This window comes from Loxodonta africana, chromosome 2, assembly GCF_030014295.1.
Source record: "Loxodonta africana isolate mLoxAfr1 chromosome 2, mLoxAfr1.hap2, whole genome shotgun sequence".
Taxonomy (NCBI): Eukaryota; Metazoa; Chordata; class Mammalia; order Proboscidea; family Elephantidae; genus Loxodonta; species Loxodonta africana.
The window spans coordinates 175,823,577-175,830,484 of NC_087343.1; the positions used below are offsets into that span (position 1 = coordinate 175,823,577).

The window sequence follows — 6,908 nt, forward strand, 5'->3', positions numbered from 1 at the left end:
TGTAGACTTATCACTCCCATCTCTGCTCCATCTTTGCCTGGCCTTATCCTCCGTGTGTTTTTATGTGTTTTCTCTCCTTTTCCGTCTCTTATAAGGACATGATCATTGGATTTAGGGCCCACCCTAAACCAGGATGATTTCTTCTTAAAATCCTTATGTTAATTACATCTGCAAAGGCCTTTATTCCAAAGAAGCTCGCATTCTGAGATTTTGGGTGGATGGGGAGACACCATTCAACCCACTACAACATGTATGATGGATAAGGACAGGTAGCCCCTAACTTATGATGTATTCAAGTTATGACCGTCCATATATATATATATATATATCTTATTGTTTAGTGCATCTTCTTGGGAGGAAGTTATGGGAAAATGCATGCAGGGGATATGGAAAAAATTGCTGAGTTATGTGAACACACTCCAAGCATTTGATTAGAATCGTATGATGGAGGAAATCAGTGGGAAAATCGTCCGCATAGCAAGAGCATTGAATTTGCAACTTGACATCACCAATGTGGAACTGCTCGTAGATCATGAAGAAGGGGTATTGACAGGTCAGGACTTAGTGAATTTTGAGGAGGGAAGAACTGCTAAAGAAGAAAGAAATAATGAGGAAGAGGAAGGAGAGAAGTCGTCAAAAAATTTTACAGTGAAGGGATTAGCTAGAGTTTTTCCTAAACTAAGTCAAAGTCTTAAGCTGTTTGAAAACCTAGACCCAAACTCTGGTTGCTTTGTTAAAGTCAATAGGCAGATTGGGGAAACAATGAGATGTTACAGCAAAATATATGAAGAAAAAAAGAAAAGGACCACACAGACATCTCTTACTAATTTTCTGACTAAGAATGCCATCCGCATTCCCAGGGATAATCCAGATGATCCAGAACTTTCCACAAGTGGAGTTATTATTACCTCAACTGACATATTGCCAATGTCATCCAACTCTTCATCATTGGAGTAAATTTTTATGGTTTAAGTATTTTTTTATGTATGTATGTATTAAAATATATCTGCAAGTTTATATGTAATGTTTCCAACCCCCAAGGACAAATAAGGATCAGATTTATAAAGACATTAATAGTAAAAAAGGCAATAATAATGAAAACCAAAAAAAAAAAAGAGGCATTCAACTTGCATCAGAACTGACTTACGACGAAGTCATCGGAACTGAATCCCATCATACGTCAGGGACTACCTGTAATGAAATGAAGTGCCCCCAGTCAAGACCTCAATTCCCTGTAGCCAGTGCCGAATCTCTCTCTTTGCTCTCTATAATCCAAACTCCTCACAAGAGTTACTTACACCCACTGTCTCCTCCTCCAACACCCTACCATCACTGAATTCTGACTTCATTCCATTGTTTTTCTGGAGCTGTTCTCATCAGTGATATCCTTAACTACCACAGTCCATGGATGTTTTTCAGTTCTTATCTTCATGTGTGTTGGGGGGGGAGGTGAGGGGAGTGGTGGAATTCTTGCCTTTCATGCAGGAGACCAGATTCAATTCCTGGTCAATGCACCTCACGTGTCTGTCAGCAGAGGCTTGGGTGTTTCCTGTGATACTGAACAGGCTTCAGTGGAGCTTCTGGGCTAAAAAAGACTGGGAAGAAAGACCTGAGGATCCACTTCCAGAAATCAGCCAAGTGAAAATCCTGTGAATCACAATGGTCTGCTCCACAACTCATCACGGGGGTGGCACAGGACCAGGCAGCAGTTTGTTTTGTCGTGCAGGGTTTGCCATGAATCGGGAGCCAACTCAAAGGCAGCTAACAGCAACAACCTTCAGATGATGCTTTGAGCATATGACAGTTCCTGAATCCAACCACCTCCTTGACTTCTCATTACACCATAGTCTCATGGTTATTTTCATCTCTCTCTGATTTTTGTTTTCCTTCCTCTGAGGTAGACCCTGCTTTCTCCAACCCCTCTTCAAATGATGGTGTACTTTAAGCATTGACATTGCATAAAATCCCATCTAAACGTTGAGTGCTCACAATTTTTTTTTTAATTCCAGCCTTCGTCCTAAGTTTTAGACTCATTTATCTGACCCCTTGCCAGACAACTCTACCCAATCCCCAAACTCAACTTGTCCCAAACCGAATTTGCCACGTTCCCCATGAGCTGTTCCTCTTTGATATTCTCTGTCTCACTTGACAGCATTACTCATCTGGCTAAAAAAAAACAAATCCGTTGCCGTCAAGTTGATTCTGACTCATAGAGAGCCTATAGGACAGAGTAGAACTCGCCCATAGAGTTTCCAAGGAGCACCTGGTGGATTCGAACTGCCAGCACTTTGGTTAGCAGTAAATGGTTCTTAACTACTTAAATCAAATACCAAATTTTGCTAATTTTATGATCTAAATATTTCTTGATGCTATTCCCTTTTTTTCATCTCTCTTGGGATGACTGCAGCAGCCTCTTAACTAGCCTCCCAAACTTTATACCATAATCCACTCTCCACTGTACAGCCAGAGGGATTATGCCACTCACCAGCTTCCCAACACTCACATATTTGTGAGCTATCTGTAGCTCCCCAGTGTATGTGGGATAAAGGCCAAAATCCACAAACATGGCTTATGAACCCTATGAGGGTTGGTCCTTGTTTGTATCTCTGATATCATCTTGCATACTTTTCTTCACTTTCTGCTGCCCAGCTACGCTGGTCTGTCTGTATTACTTAAACATGCACATTTCTTCTGACCAAAGAGCCTTTAACTGTCTCTCTATCTGGCACATTGTTATTGTTGTTAGTTGCTGTTAAGTCTATTCCAACTCATGGCGACCCCGTGTGTGCAGAGTAGAACGGCTCCATAGGGCTTTCAAGGCTGTGACCTTTTGGAAGCAGATCGTCGGGTCTTTCTTCTGAGGCACACCTGGGTGGGTTCGAACCGCCAACCTTTCAATTAGTAGTTGAGTGCTTAATCATTTGTGCCACCCAGGGACTCCTGCCTGGCGTGGTCTTCCCTAAATAACTTATTCATCATTTGAATCTTAGCCCAAACCCTGTTTTTCCTGGGATGCCTTCTCTGACCAGATCAAATATGGCCATCATGGGCTCCTAGTGGGCACCGTGAATCTCTCCTAGCTCTTGTCACCGCTATAATGTTGAGTTTGTTCATGGAACTGTTACTTGATGTATATCTCCACTCTCTTCCAGGTGCTGAGTATTTCTAGCCTCTAGCACAGGTTCACACTTAGAAGTACAAATAATTGTTGAATGAATGAAACTGTTTCCCTTTCCTCCAGCCTTGTTCCCCTCAAATCTGCCCTGAACACATGTTACTGAAAGGACTCATCAGACCTTGTCCCTGCACTGCCCTTACAGGGCTCTCTGCAGTCTGCAGGAAGTCCAGCCTTGGGCCACACAAGCCTGTTCTGATCTTTATGCCCTCTGGCTTGATTTCCTTCTCTCTCTTGGTCATTTGATGCCCAGACCGGCTTCTTGTTTTCAGCACACACCAGGCTATGTCACACTTAGAGACCTTTGCTCCTTATGTATAAAAAAATTAAAAAAAAAAATTTTTTTTTTTCATGAGAATTCACTGATGGTTAACATTTTTGCCACATTTGCATGTTCTCTCACACTTTCTTTCTCTCTCCATATATGTGTACCTGTGGGTATATGTACACTTGGGGGAGCATTTGAGAGTAAGTTGCAACCATCATGGCATTTCATCCCCAAATATTTTGGCATCTCCTAAAAATAAGGCCATCCTCTCTAAAACCACAATTATCATGCTTAGGAAATTAAGCATTAATGTAATGCTGTTATACCATATTCTTATTTCCCTAATTGTCCCAATAATGAACTATACAGCTTCGGTTTTGGTTTTGGTTTTGATATTTCCTCCAATATCTCATCTCATTCTCTTCTGTCCTGCCCCCTGTTCTGCATGTGGCTTCTCAACCCTACCTCCTCCTATTCTCTTTGATTTGGGAATAGGCGAGAAGCTGGGAGCTGTACCCCAAAACCTGCTTCCTCTTCTTCCTGAGCGCACAGTTTGACTTCCTTTCTGAGCCTCCCTTGAAGTTGAGTGTGGGCATGTAGCCGAATTTTAAGGACAGCGATGGGTACAATTTCTAGGCCAAGGTTTTTAAGAGGCTTGTGGATCACTTCCACACACTTCCCTTCTTCCTGCTGGACGTAGACATGAAGACAAAGCTAAAGCAGACGGTGGAGCCACAAGATAGAAGGAACCTCGGGTTGTCAAATCACTCGATAGGAGGAAAGTCTCATGCCAGCCTTGGTTGGTAGGTGAACAAAAGATAGGCTTTGATTATGTTTGAGCCATTACCCATTTGGGGGCTCTATTTGTTACAGCAGCTAACAGAACCAAATGAACTTAAAGGTCCAACTATGGAAAAGGGAAGTCCCTGAGTGGTGCAAATAGTTTGTGCTAAGCTGCTAATCAAAAGGTTGGCTGTTTGAACCCACCTAATGGAAACCCTGGTGGTGTAGTGCTTAAGTGCTACAGCTGCTAACCAAAAGGTTGGCAGTTTGAATCCACCAGGCACTGCTTGGGAACTCTATGGGGCAGCTCTACTCTGTCCAATATGGTCGCTATGAGTCAGAATCAACTTGATGGCAGTGGGTTTGGTTTTGGGTAATGGCATCACAGAAGAAAGGCCTGGTAATCTGTTTCTATAAAGATTATAGCCAAGAAAACCCTATGGAGCAGTTCTACTCTGTACCATATGGGGTTGCCATGAGTTGGAATTGACTCAATGGCAATGAGGGTAAAAAAGGGAACTGGGACTAGACAAACTTCTCATTCAGAACCTCTTCTCTCAGAAGAGAGTGAGAAGCGCAGGAGGAGCTTCAGCCATCACAGGCTGGGAAACAGGCAGCCTCAGGAGCTGAAGCCCGGAGCCAGAGAAGGAGCCCCAATAATGCAGATCTCTATCTTCTGATGTGTGAGTGTACTTGTGTCTAATTGTGCCTTTGTGAAGTGAGGACTCAATTTAAATCTTAAGCAGCATCAGAGAAAGCAGTCAGCACAGAGGCTCTTTATAAATGCAGAAGAGCTAACAAAATAAAAAGAGAAAAACCATAAAAGTTTGGTTTGACAATATGCTAGTAATATGAATAAATAATTGCAGCCATTATGTGAACTTCTCATTTTGTCTAATTACCATACCGTGCAGTAATAAGATTTATCATTAAATACGTCAGATGCGCTTTGTTGTTCATTTATTTGATCACAATTCCAAACTTTGTTCTTAAATATACAAACCTTGGTTGTTTGTTGTTCATGTTGCTGCTCACAGCTTGAAAAAATTAGAGGGAAATTTACTCACCACTCTCGTATCATGAAAAGCTTTATAGCTGAGTAAAATTGGAGAATATTTCAAGGATATCTAAATTTTATGGTTCTTTATCACTATTTTAATTTTCTGCCATGTGGATTGAATTGGAGAGGTACTGAGGAGACAGAAAATACACCAGAGCCAGAGACCTGAGGCTCTAGATGAGTCAAAGCCCAGATGCTTCTTGCCACACTTGTGGTCAGTTACGCTCAGCTGGGTTTGCCAACCAGAGTCTGAGTTTGCTTCCAAGCCCTCAGCATCTCAGTACATTTAATTAGTTGCACAATCACATGTGAATGACACTGAAGTGGCCTGGCAGAGTTACTCTATGTGAGTAGAAATGGGAAATCTCAGACTCCAACACTAGATGCTAATAATAATAACAGTATCTGACATTTACTGAGAATGTACAATATGCCAGGCACTGTGCTAACTGTTTTGCATCTCATTGAGCCTTTACAACGACCCCATGAAGGAGGCAGAGTGGATTCCCACTTCCTCTGGTAAACTGGGGCAGGATACAGAACATGCCCAAGGCCACAATGCCTACATAACTGGGGCTGACCTGTAGACAAGCTCAGTAGCCTTGTTTACCTCTTCCAACTCCTCTCCATCAATCTCTCTCTTACTATCCTGAGATAATACCAGTCCTGCTTAGGGAAACTGTAAGGTAGGGGAATTTTGTGTTCACTGTCCTTCCATTTAAGGATCCCTGGTGGCACAGTGGTTAAAGCCCTAGGCTGTGAACTGAAAGGTTGGTGGTTTGAAACCACCAGTGGCTCCACTGGAAAAAGATGTGGCAGTCTGCTTCTTTAAAGACTTATAGCCTTGGAAACCCTATGGGGTAGTTCTACTCTGTCCTATAGGGTCACTGTGAGTGGAGTCGACTCAAGAGCAGTGGGTTTTTGGTTTTTTGGTGCCTGAATTAAGAAGCCCTGGTGACACAGTGGTTAAGCACTTAGCTGTTAGCCAAAAGGTCAGTGGTTTGAACCTACCAGCCACTCCAGGGGAGAAAGATGTGGCAGCCTGCTTCCATAAAGATTACAGCCTCGGAAACCCTCTGGGACAGTTTTACTCTGTCCTGTGGCACTGGGCTTGGCTTGCAAGAGTCAGAATCAACTGACAGCAATGGTTTTGATTTGGTCCCACCATTGCTCCTTGTAGATTTGGAGAGAATTGATATTGGTTTGGGGTGCGGTGGAAGGATTCTCATTACATCTGTTTCATTCATTCAGCAATTACATATTGAGAGTTTGTCACGTGCTGGGTGCTGAGGGCACTGCTGGTTCTCAAGGAGCTTATGCTTTAGCTTAGCAGGGCAGAAGAGTCAACAGACGATCACGATACAGTGGAGGAAAGTGCTGTGATAAGACAACCACAGAATTCTGTAGGAATTTCTAGCCCAAATTTGGGGGTGATCAGGGGATACTTCCTGAAGGACAAGACATCTACACTGAGGCCTATAGGACAGGGGGAGTAAACTAGGAGAACCGGGGAAGCAGGAGAGGGTGTCCCAGATAGAAGCAGAATCAACACAGAGTGGCTGTATAGCTGAGGAAAGCCTAACACTAAGTGGTCCTTTTTGAAAAGTTCTCCCCTGCCTGCT

At 42.9% G+C, this 6,908-nt stretch overlaps 1 long non-coding RNA gene across 2 annotated transcripts in view; it reads left to right on the plus strand.

Annotated features, from left to right (window-relative positions):
• Positions 1-2,280: 2,280 nt before the first annotated feature.
• The window catches only part of LOC111751292 (uncharacterized), a 28,619-nt gene continuing 23,991 nt past the window's right edge, over positions 2,281-6,908 (plus strand). Inside the window, exons 1-2 of one of the 2 annotated variants that reach the window (XR_002786377.2) lie at positions 3,931-4,246; positions 4,788-4,909. This is a non-coding gene — a long non-coding RNA (uncharacterized LOC111751292). Of the gene's footprint in view, positions 4,910-6,908 lie in introns of both variants that reach the window. The other variant, XR_010320084.1, reaches the window with a different exon arrangement.